Raw genomic sequence first — 12475 nt, forward strand, 5'->3', positions numbered from 1 at the left:
CAGCCTCCTTGCAGGGAGGAGCTCTTATGCTGGGAGCTCTTTGACGCAAGAGATGTGCCCAAGCTGCAAGGCACTCACAACAGTGAGCTCCCAGAGGAGACTACCATTCCCTGGGTGTTTTTAGGAAGATTTTGGTGCCTTGTGCTGCAGTTACTCAGAAAGTACTTAAGTGGGTTAAACTGAGACCTGGTTCTTCATGGAACAGAAAAGACAATAACTGGCAACATGGTTTTGAAACGAGGGGAAAGAGGCGGCCTGACTTTTGTGATTTTCTTTTTATTTTCAGATGACCTACTAACAAAATTCAGCACAACTTTATGAATAGTCTGGCTTGCTCCAAATTTGCAGCCTTTTCTAAATAAGGCATTTAGCTGAAGCTTTTTTTGCCCAAGACTAACTTGAATGGCTATGTTGACATTATCAGTTATGACAAAACAGATTAAGAAACAGGCTAGTGAATGAGAATGGGAAACTCACTGCTAGTCCATGGATTTTTATTTAGGAAAAATTATAAATACTGAAACATTGCTCTAGTTATGAAAATAGTCACAGATCTTAGGAGACCACAGAGAAAAGGGTGCAGCTTTCACTCTTGGTTTGATTAACATTTATTAGTAAAAATGCAGGCCATATCCAGTCTCATTGCTACAGAGAGCAGACAAAGTGGAAAAATACCTGAATCCAAAGTGAAAAGAACTTCTCAATAAAATTAACTGAACACCTGTTGCTTTTGGCAGTTCATATTTTAAGCCTTTATACTTCTTAACAGTGCAGAAATCCCCCCCAGAATAATCTCACAAAATCTATTTCCTAATCGCCAGATGGAGTTTGTGTGAGGTGTCTGGTGGAGGTGAGCTCCTTGACCTTTATTTGCTGTGAGTACTGATAGGAGTGTCCTAACCAATTGGGCTAATTGCATTATTTTATATGCTCTAAACTTCTCAGATTTTTCACTTCACCCTAACGTACTGAACATTGCCACACTGAAATGCAGTTACCATAGAACTAGACACAGCATGACTGCTCATGCTGAAGGAGTCTCTGGGTTTGTATCTGTGTTTTGTATATAAGTTGCAACCTCTTGGATAAGCTTGTGCTTTTCTAATACTACATTTTGTTATGGTTTTGATCTGCAAAGTCATCTTGACTGTACCGAACTTCATTGATTGTTTCTGGTGAAGTCAAGTGAGAAGTCCCGGGAAACGGGGCTGGTGAGAGGCCTCGAGCACAAGCCCTGTGAGGAGAGGCTGAGGGAGCTGGGGTGGTTTAGCCTGGAGAAGAGGAGGCTCAGGGGAGACCTTATTGCTCTCTACAACTACCTGAAGGGAGGTTGTAGCCAGGTGGGGGTTGGTCTCTTCTCCCAGGCAATCAGCACCAGAACAAGAGGACACAGTCTCAAGCTGCACCAGGGGAGGTTTAGACTCAAGGTGAGGAGAAAGTTCTTCACAAAGAGAGTTGTTTGCCATTGTAATGGAGGTGGTGAAGTTTGCCATTGCCCATGGAGGTGGTGAAGTCACCGTCCCTGGAGGTGTTCAAGAGAGGATTGGACATGGCACTTGGTGCCATGGTTTAGTAGTCATGAGGTGTTGGGTGACAATCTAAGGATGTCTAGAGCTTTGGTAAGGGGCATTGTTTGTTATTTTTATCAAATTAAATCAAACTAGAATGACAGAATTTTTTTGGTTGGATCTTTAAGATCATCAAGTTCAACCATTAACCCAGCACTGCCAGGTCACCACTAAACCATGTCCCTCAGTGCCACATCTTGAATTGCTGAATCGCTTTCAGGGATAGGGACTACACCACTGCCATGGGAAGCCTGTTCCAGGCTTGATAATCCTTTTGGGGAAGACATTTTTCCTAATATCCATTTTTCTAATACCTAAAACTCCCCTGATGCAAACTGAGGGATTTTTTTCTGCTTATTCTATGGCTTGTAACTTGGGAGAAGAGACCAGCCCCCACCTCTCTGCAGTCTCCTTTCAGGTAGTTACAAAGAGCAATAATAGTTCAGTTAATGTTCAGTAACTAGTTTAGTGGAATAAAATGGTGTATACAAGCTGTATATTGCCTAAACCCAGTGCAGTCTGTTTGCTTTTTTATATAGTGACATTTTGCATGCACTTTGGGTTTAACACAGAATTCCACTGGTTATCTGAACAGCTGCAATGTCACTGGAAATAAAAGCTCAGTTCAGATCTTTCTGTTGCCTTAAAATCCAATTCTCTACAGTATTGTTTTGAGTGTTTGCCATGCTCAGGAACTGCCCATTGAGCCAGCTGTATGTATGTAGTATGCCAAATAAAAGGAATGAAGCTTCCTAGGCAGATTCCTTTCCACTGACCTGTTCGTTGTTTAGCAGATGCAGAGGAGGAGTCTATTGATTGAGCAGTGAGAAGGGAAGGGTGAATTGATCTGATAGTGAAGTGATGTCTTTTTTTGCTGAGAGGGGGATTTTTCTGATGGGGAAGGAACAAATTGACTTATTGGTTAATTGAAGGAGGGAAGAGAATTGACTGGGAGAGGCAGTGAGAATTTGATGAATGTTAACTGCAGGAAAGAATGGTTTTCAAACATATGCACAAATAGTTATTTCTCTCCTTATTTATCTGCCTCTTGCTTTTTGTTAGGATCTGCTGCAACAGGAGAAGAGGTAATTGTTTTAAACTAAAGGAGAGAATATTCAGACTAGATATAAGGAAGACACAGGTTTCCCAGAGAGGTGGTAGATGCCCCATCTTTGGAAACATCCCTGTCCGCTTGGACAGGGCTCTGAGCAACCTTATGCAGTTGAAGATGCCCCTGCTCACTGCAGAGAGGTTTGACTAAATGTCTTTTAAAGGTCCTTTGGAACCCAAACCATTCTATGATTCTTCTTAGTGTGTAGTGAAGATGTGTGGCTTCACTTTGACTCATTTTGGCACAATGCTCATTCCTTGGACTTCTACAAGGTGGGTAGGCCTGGCTTTGTGTGGCTCTTTCTCTCTTGAAATATGACTGGCAATGTTCCCATATTAAAGTCTGCAAAATTTTGTCCCTGTTGTTTTTGTTGGGTGGGTTTGTTTGTTTGTTTGCTTCTAAAATTGTGCCTTGTGCTTTAATTTGCTGAGTCTGCCATTAAATGTTCTTTGTCACTAGCAGCAGTTGCCTAATCCAAGCCTGGATTTTCACGCTTATTAGGCACCTATCTCCAATGAAAGCAACATGAACTTATTTCCTTTAAATAAGGAAGGGTGTCAGGGGCAGGAGTTAAGAGAATGGGGCCAGAATCTCTTCAGCAGTGTCTAGTGACAGCAGCAACATGCATAAACAGGAGGTTCCATCCAAACATGAGGACAAATTTCTGTGATGGTGACAGAGCATTGGAACAGGCTGTCCAGAGAGAGTGTGGAGTCTCCTTCTCTGGAAATGACATGATACTGGGCAACCTGACTGACCCTACTTTAGCAGGAGGACTGGACTAGATAATCCTTAGAGGGCACTTCCAATCCCTACCATTCTATGGTTCTGTGGTTAAACAGTCTTCCTGATTTCACTAGGCAGCTCCCCATATTTGTAGGACAAGAACTGTTTCTATAAGCACAGTGATTCCTTCTTCATTGTTTTGAGAAGGAACCATGATTTGCTCTGTTTGGCTGGTGCAGCAGGAGTCTCATCCTTGGTGGAGGCCTCTGAGTGCTACGGTAGTATAAAATATAATTATAATAGCAAAAGTGACACCAACAACAGTAATACCAGTAGTAATAAATAGTTACATATTGGTGCCACATAAATATTAATTACTCCAATGCTTAATTTAATTTCTAATTAATTTAAAATTAGTTCCCTAATTTCTGTTTGGATGAGGTTGCCATAATCTTCATCTGCTATGTTTAGGAGACCAGGCGTGTTTTCAGTTCCATTTCAGAGTAATGGCATAAAAGGCCTCCAAACACTGTCTTCTGAGGACTATAACTTTTCAAGTGACCTCAAGGAAGTTTCTGTTCTCTCCTTGGGAAAACTGTGTTTTTAATGGGGTTAGAGAAGGAGCCTATTCAGGGAATTTTCTGTGTTGTGGGACAGCAAGCTGCAGAGTCCCCAGGGATGAGTGTGGTTATTGGAGCTCAGTGTTGTAATGTTACAAAGATTTCCCTCTTGCAATGACATTACCCTGAGGACTGTGGGGAAATGAAATGTTACAGACTGCTTTGACTTGTGAAGAAGCTGCATCTGTCCCTCCCTTCCCTTGTACCCATCCAGTCTGCTCAGACATGCCACGGCTTTATTTTTGTAACCGTTAGGTAAGACTCAGCTGCGTTTACAGCAGGGCTGTGGTAGGAGTGAGTTCTGTGAAGAAATAATGTTAGAATTTTTAAACTCCCAAAGGGAGGACAAAGGACCTTTAATTATCAGATAATAGGCTTAGCCCATAAACTGCCCATAAAAAAAAAAGCAAAAAAAGAAGAAAAAATCACCATGCACTGGGAAGGAAAAAGGACCCAATTAATTTACGTGTAAGAAAGAATTCTTGGGTGTGGGTGGCAAGTTGCATCATTTTGAAATGCATTTATTATTTTAAGAACACACAAGCAGCTTTGGAGTCATTCAGGCCAGGCAGTCTTGCTTACACCTGGATGTTGTTGAAGCAACACTAGAGGTAGGTGAGTGGGGGAAAGGTATTTAGGGAGGGTTTTGCGGCTAGAAAAGATCTTTGCTATTTGAATTCTTAATGGGCAACTTATGAAGACACCTGAGCTGAACAAATATTTCAGTATGGATAATGTATATGACAACAACACTAATAACAGCAGGCTGCTGCAGTTCTATCATAGGGGTAGCACAGTTTGTGTGACACAGGAGAAGTGTGGCTTGCACTGCCTAGGATTTCATAGAATGGTGTAAGTTGGAAGAGACCTTGAAAGGCCGTCCAGTCCAACCCTGCTGCAGTGAGCGAGGTCATCTTCAGCTAGATCAGGTTGCTCAGAGCAACCACCTTGGACTGAGCCAATCTATCATCTTGCTAAAAAAACAAAAAAAGCTGCATGTTGGTCCTCATTTTTCTCTCTAATAATTTATAAGTTTTCCCTTGTAGAAAGTGAAGTCTTAGAAAGTTTCTTCCGAAATGAAAAGCTTGCTTACAGATTGACTGATAAATGTGCGCTGTGCGTTTGTCAGGGATGCTCTAAGTGGTACTGAAACTGACAGAATACAACCAGGAGCTGACAGCTTCACTCCCATTCCAGCTGATGAAAGGCTGCAGGGGCCTGGGGGCCCCTTCTCAAGGAGAAGACCACTGCAAATTCACCAGAGCACTTCCAGTCTGTGTGTTTTACAATGGCTGGCACAGAGTGCTCTCGGTATGGCACTGAGTAATCAACTTCTGTCTCCAATTTTGGAGTGTTTGATAGTACAGACAAGAAGTTAAAAATGCAAATGAGAAATGCCTTAAATTATGTGTGTATATTACATACAACAAACAGCAGTGTAAAATGTAAGCAGTGCGTGTGTCAAACCTCAGTGTACATTTTAGAGACGTTTGTGGTTGTCAAGCATGATTTTAAAGCTTGAGGTTGGGTCTTTTCCCAGCCTTCTCACCATTTTCATACCAAACATGTACATTGAGCCCTTGTTGGCAGTTCCATTTGGGAGGTCTTCCCTAGACCCTGTTAGACAAGGTGTTCAAGCACATATAGGGATTCAGGGTGAGCATTACATAAACCTCAGTGTCCACAAGTGCTTGGCCCTGTCTGAAAACAAGATGGGGACCACCAGCTTCTGCTTCTCTGAATGCTCTCATTCATAACTTCCAACTGCTCGCCAATATGTGGTGCTCATGTATGCAGTTCAGGCTGGGTGCCTTCTGCTACTGCCACATTAGTCACACCTCTGGTGTCCCGAGTGTTCAACCCAGTGAGATGGACACAGGAAACAGCCTATTTTACCCATAATATCCTGAGCCCTATAGATCCATCTGCAGTCATTCTCTTCCTCTTTCTTCCCTCTTTACTCCCGTGGGACGTGCTCCCTATTGGGTAATGGTGGGGGAGTATCTCAAGGCCCTCTTAGGCCTGGCTAGGCCTAATGCCAGGAGGAGAGGAGGGGAGCAGTCTCAGACCTGGCCAGCCTGAGACTATGTTAGCAGTTGGGAGAGGAGGGAGGGGAAGGGAATTAAGAGCCCTGTGGGTTTGGGTACACCCTCAGGTGGGGAGAAGGGAAGTACTGGAGGCCTTTGGGTGTGCTGTAAGGGATACTGTATGCTTTGGGATTCTTTGCCAATATGCTTTGTAGTTTCTGTAAAACATTAATTGCTTTTCCATTTAAACTTTCCATCACTTTTGCAATCTACTTGTGAGTGTCATGCTTTTGCCCCTTTCAGGGGCAATAGAGGATCTGTTCAGCCTCACACCAGTACAGTACCTTGTGCCTTAGCCTGTGCTGAGTGAACATCTAACTGGGGAAATCTTTTCCACCCTCTTCGGTCCCACGTCAGTTTTACATGGTGGCTATTTTATGTGTGAGAGCATCCCAAACAAATACCCTCTCCCAGCCATGGATAATAAAATATTAGGATTCTTTTGATGTTAGCAAAATCATTAGAGGATTCCTCTGCATTATTTCTGGAAAGCAAAGCAACCAACTTCTCCTTTCTGCCCTAAATTTCACTCCTGCTTTGTTAGCACCAGAGGCCAGATTCTCAAAACTGCTGATGGAAAAAAACCAACCCACCACAAACAACAAAACATCTATGCAATCTTTAGAACACTTTGTCAAGTCTTGAAAATAAATCATAGCTTGTGGCTCAGGAATTAGGACTGCAGGCACAAAATACAGTAGGTCAAGTAATAGACATTTGTAATTTTGGGGTTTTTTTTTTACACTAATCCATTAATATATTTTTAGAATAGCTAAATATTTAAAGCTTCAGACTGAGAGCTATTCTTAGGGTGATTTCTTCACTTAAGTTGAGCTCAGGTAATGCTTTTGATCCCTCTTTTCATTCAGCTCACTGGAAGTTAATTTTTTTTTTCAAGAGGGGATATTTGTTGAGAGGAAGAGTGAGAAGATGTGCCTCCTAATAAAAGGAATTAGGAAAATATGTCTGTCTTGATCTCTTTATGATGAGAAATTGTTCATAATTAATTGAGGCAAACTGTTAAATAGTGTACCCTTGTATCAACAGAACCTTTTCATAGCCGGAGTCCTCTTGTACTGATCTTTAAAGGGCAGTTAGTAAGACCTGGGTGGGGGGTTAATCTGCAGACCTCAATGAATTTGCCCTGTAAAGGCATATTTCTGTAGGTGTGTTTGTATGTGGATGTACAGATGTGTCTGCATACTTGTTATTTAAGTATATATTCATGTACATACAACCTCATGTATTTATAAAATATATACCATGACTATAAACATGTGTACACACATATACATTCCCTTTGCTCTTCCTTTTCTCCCAGTATTCTTTAAGACTGCCTTTATTTGTTTTCAACTACTCTTTGGCTCACTTAAAGCTCTACTGGACCCATTACATTCTGCCTTTGATGGTATTTTAGACTTAGTTTAAATGAAAGATAATGCAACAAATAATAGCAACAGCATGAGAATACCATTTCTGTTACTGGAAGAGTTTGTCTTTATTTTTTAAATGCAAACTAAGAGAGATAAGTTAGAACCCACACATCAAAAATCTGCCCAGTCCAGAAGGGAGGCATTGATGTTTTGACTAGGATTTGGACTGCCAAAAAAAACCCCACAACAACCAACCGAGAGGATAGAGTACTGCATGTGAGAGACTGGGAAAGAGAGAGCTTAGGAAAGCAAATGTCCTCTGCAGAAGTAGTTCAGTTGTATCATTTACTTTAAATATGGATCCTCTCTGGTGTGTGAGTGCTCCCTCCCATACCACCCCCTCCTTTTTTTTTTTTTCTTTGCCTTTATTTTTCCATTTAAAAATAGGCATTTCTGTGCTGCTTGCGTCCCAGTACTCCAGTTCAAACTGGGTGCCTGACGGTCGCTCAGCACCTGTGTACTCCACTACTTACTGCTGATGAGCCTTGCTGGTAATCTAGATTTATGGTAAGTCTACCCTTTCCCTTCATCTCCAAGGTCCAGGGACATTCGGGTAGCCAATCTGCCCTTAAATATGTCTCTGAGGAAATGGTACTAATTAGTATTGGAATTTACAGCCTTCCATTTTATTGACTTGTCCTACTTTCTTCGATAATTAACTAATGAGTAAAGTAATGAGCTATGTTAGTCAGTCATGATGTTCAATTAAACAGCAAATCAATTATTGAAAATAGTTTTGGACAGCTCTAGTGTTGTTCACGGGGAGTGTGTGTGCATGCATGTTCCACACGCGTGCCCCAGATGTGGCAGTGGCCACTTGGGGGGGTTGGGGGTCTCTGACTGTGGTGGGGGTTGTGTGACCACAACCAATCCCTGCCAATGCAGTCCTTTATTGCCCACATTGTCAACCCTCTGTTCAGCTCCCTGACGCTGAGAGTTGCTGAGCTGAGCTTATTTGCATGGGGTCCCCAAAGCCTGTCGGAGACAAAATTGCTTTGAAATAGTGGTTTTCATGACAGGGAGGTTGGCAGAGAGATGTTTCAAAATGGGTGTGCTTGTTCACTGCTCACTGCAAGAAGAGCATTGAGATGATGGAGGATGTCCAAAGAAGGGCAACAAAGCTGGTGAGGGGTCTAGAGCACAAGTGTTCTGAGGTGAGACTAAGGGAATTGGGAGTGTTTAGCCTGGAGAAAAGAAAGCTCACGGAAGACATTCTCATTTGCTACAAACTCCTGAAAGGAGGGTGTAGTGAGTTGGGGATCAGTCTGTTCTCCCAAGTAACAAGTAACAGGACAAGATGAAATGGCCTCAAGTTGTGCCAGGGGAGGTTTAGATAGAATATTAGGAAAAATATTTTTACTGAAAGGGCTGTCAAGCCCTGGAATAGGCTTCCCAGGAAAGTAGTGGAGTCCTCATCCCTGGAGGGGTTTTAAAGACATGTAGATGTGGTGCTGAGGACTGTAGTTTAGTGGTGACTTGGCAGTGTTGAGTTAAAAGTTGGACTTGATAACCTTAAAGGTCCCTTTCAACCAAAATGATTCTATGATTCTAAAATAGTACTTTTCTTCATGGGGAGGTCAGCAGAGTGATGTTTTGAAGCTGGCACAGTGATCTACTTCTGTGACCCCTCTCTCTCTTTTCTTGGTGTGTGTATTCTTTCCTGCTGGGGAGCAGGGCCACCTGTCCTCAAGCCTGGCATCACAGAAGCAGGAACTAGTACACAAATATTAGTCCTCAAAGCTCTATCTCTCTTCTGACTACATCAGTACTCAGAAACAAAACAGAGAATGGTAGGGAGTTAAGAACTTTTCTCCAGAGAGCTTCTCATACCAGCCTGAGCAGCTATTGTCCATGGGAATTGGCTTCCAGGACAGTCATGTCAGGAGTTCCCTGCACTTGCCCATACAGCAGGGTGGCACCAAACCTGGAGGACCACCACACTCGGAATCATAGAATGGCTTGTGTTGGAAGGGACCTTTAAAAGCCATAGAGTTCAACCCCCTTGCTGTGAGCAGGGATATCTTCTATTAGACCAGGTTGCTCAGAACCCTGTCCACCTGACCTGGAATGTTTGCAGGGATGGGGCATCTACCACCCCTCTGTGCAACCTGTGCCAGTGTTTCACCACTCTCACTGTAAAACATTTCTTCCTTACATCTAGTCTGCACCTATTATCTTTTACTTTAAAACCATCACCCCTTGTTCTGTGGCCACTGTCAGATCAGGGTTCAAAGTGGCAAAACAGAGACTTTGGGCCTGGTTTCAGTGCTTACAATGGCTTCTTTTGGCATTAGCCAAGTAAAGATCTTTTCTGTCAGGATAAGAAATTATTTATTATCTCCCTAAAGTTGTGAGTGTGATTTTGCCTGACAAATGTGAAGGGCAGTTTCAGCAAAGAAAACCAGAGCTGACATCATCATTCAGTAACTTGAGAGCTCTGCAGGATTAATTATTCTTTCATTGGAGCTTTTCACTCTTCATCTTTCCTTCAGGCCCTTAGATCCATCCTCTCTGTTGCAGTAGCGGATAGCACTCTCAAGCTCACCCTCCTGGTGACACCCAGCTTGCTGCCTTTGCTGTTACTTTTAGTTCAGGTGTTAGTGTCCTGCAGCATGATTCCAACATACAGCAAGAAAACCACCTGTCCTGATAATTCAGCAGTCTGGGGACAACTCTTGCTGTTCTTTAATCATACAAATAAGAAGTTTTGACTTTCTCTGTCAAAAGACCCCTTTCCTGTGGGCAGGAGCAGCTTTTAGAGATGACAGTAATACTTCATGAAGCAGTTTTACAGCTTTAAAAGGCAACCAAATTGTAAACACTATTAGATTAAAAAAATTGGATTGGGCTTAAAACTGCAGCCTAACCTTATCGGATCCACTGAAGCAGAACTAACACTCCTACAGCCTTGCTATTCTCAGTGGCAAAAAAAGCGCTATGCCATGCTCATAGGCTCTGTAGTCATACAAGTATGCTCTATAATTAGTCATTATTAATAATACTCATCATACAATGATTTTTTCCAAAGGTAAGGAGCATACAGAAAACTTAGCCCCACTCCCAGCTTTCCAAATTCAAAAGGAAAAGCAGGCCAGTGAGCAAGCTGCCTGAATGCAGAGAAAGAAGACTGCATACATTGGCTGCAGCCATCCAATTGAGTTGTGATTCATTAGAGAAACAACAAGCCAAAACAAATCAAAGACAGTTCAAAAAAAGGCAACATAAAGTTTTCATTTCCAAACAGTTTTAATTCACTGTTTGTGCTCTTTACTGAGAATATGCAAGGAACACAAACATTCCCATATGAATTAAATTACAATTTACATATGAATTACATTAGAAATATGAGCTACACTAAAGAGATAATTAGTGCTGTCCTGGGTTATGTGAGCACAAACAAAATTAAATAAGAACAATTTCAAAGCCAAGTTTTGCTTTGCCTTTTCAGCTAAGCTGGTTTAATCAGTGATAATGACTGAAATAAATCCACTACATATAAAACAGCCCACAACATATCATACTGTATGAAATGCCATTACTAAGTCCCATGCCTTGGTAAATCGCACAGTCAAACCAGGAGTACAATGTCTCCAAGAAGGTGCTACAGAAAATTTGGCCACTGCTGGGTGCCCATCACTGAAGGTGGTGTTCATAGAATCATACAATTGTTTTACTTGGAAGAGACATTTAAGATCATAGAGTCCAGCCACTAACCCAACACTGCCAGGTCAGCACTAAACCATGTTCCTCAGGACCACATCTACCAGTCCCTGAAATTCACAAAGAAGCAAGGTCCAGGCCAGGCCAGTGCCACTGAGCTGCTCCAGGAAGAGTAACAAGGTGGAGGGGGTGCTGTGAGAGTGTGTGGGAAGGATCTGTTTTAAAACCTAACAGATGAATGAGAAAGGAAAAAAAATGCCTATGCTAGCAGAGAGCAGTGAGATGGTGGTGGTGGGAGCTGGGGGTGGGGGTTGGGAGGCAGAGGAAAAAGTGAGAAGGATAAAAACACTAAGCAAAAGCAGAGAACCCGTGCGTCAGTGCCTCAGCTCCTAAATAGAGCCATGGTTTATGACTACCTTGCCTAATGAGCTAAACTCTGGTGACCATAAAACTGAAATATAATTATGACATTAAAGATGCCTATATTTGAACTTAATTATTAATTAATTTAATGAGAGAATAGGAGGCTGTAAAATTGCTAATTAAACGGCTCTGTAAAACTGCAGACGGCGGAGGATTTACCAAATGATGAATCCCACAACAGTATTTGGGCTATATCAATATTCTATTAATATACAGTATGCCAGAGGTACTGGCTAGTACGCTACTCACAGTTAAGCTGATGTGACAGGCATACAGAGCGAAAGAAAATGAAGGACATAAAATTCCAGATGATAGCAACCTTGAAGACGATCTCTACCCCCAACCTCTGTGGCGGTTTCTGAAATCAGTTAAATAAACTCAGAAATTCAGGGGAAAGAAAGTAAAAACAAACAAACCAAAAAAAACCCCAAACAACCCAAAAGACCCCAAATAATTAAAAATCAATCTTCCCATTGCAAATGTGAATAAATTGGCTTGGAGCAAAGGACCCACCTTATGGTCTTAAGGCACCGTGGTGTTGTGTTGCTCTTCGCTTGCGTGCGGGAATGGTCAGAGCTAATCTGGACTTAAGTGCAACAGAACAGGAGGGATGCAGTGCGTGTGTGTGTGTGTGTGGTGCGTGTGTGTGCTCGCATATGAAAGAGAAGCTGAGCAAGAGCAAAAAATAACTGTCCCTGTGTGATTAGTGAAATTAAACTCAAGTGAACCTTCAGGGGTTGAATTCAAACCTGCGGGGGACAGTTTGAGAGGTTCCCGCACCGCACTATTGGCATGCGAGGAATTTCACCGTAGTGCTTGAATGATGATGCTGTTTGGGTGACATTCA

General features: G+C 42.3%; 1 long non-coding RNA gene across 1 annotated transcript in view; it reads right to left on the reverse strand.

The window, feature by feature from the left end:
* Positions 1-12192, reverse strand: part of LOC128897444 (uncharacterized) — a 31561-nt gene extending 19369 nt beyond the window's left edge. The window contains exons 1-2 of the long non-coding RNA XR_008462387.1: positions 12142-12192; positions 11878-11986 (exon numbers count right to left, since the gene is read on the reverse strand). This is a non-coding gene — a long non-coding RNA (uncharacterized LOC128897444). The remainder of the gene's footprint in view (positions 1-11877; positions 11987-12141) is intronic.
* Between the last annotated feature and the right edge of the window lie 283 nt (positions 12193-12475).

Source organism: Dryobates pubescens, chromosome 9, assembly GCF_014839835.1.
Source record: "Dryobates pubescens isolate bDryPub1 chromosome 9, bDryPub1.pri, whole genome shotgun sequence".
Taxonomy (NCBI): Eukaryota; Metazoa; Chordata; class Aves; order Piciformes; family Picidae; genus Dryobates; species Dryobates pubescens.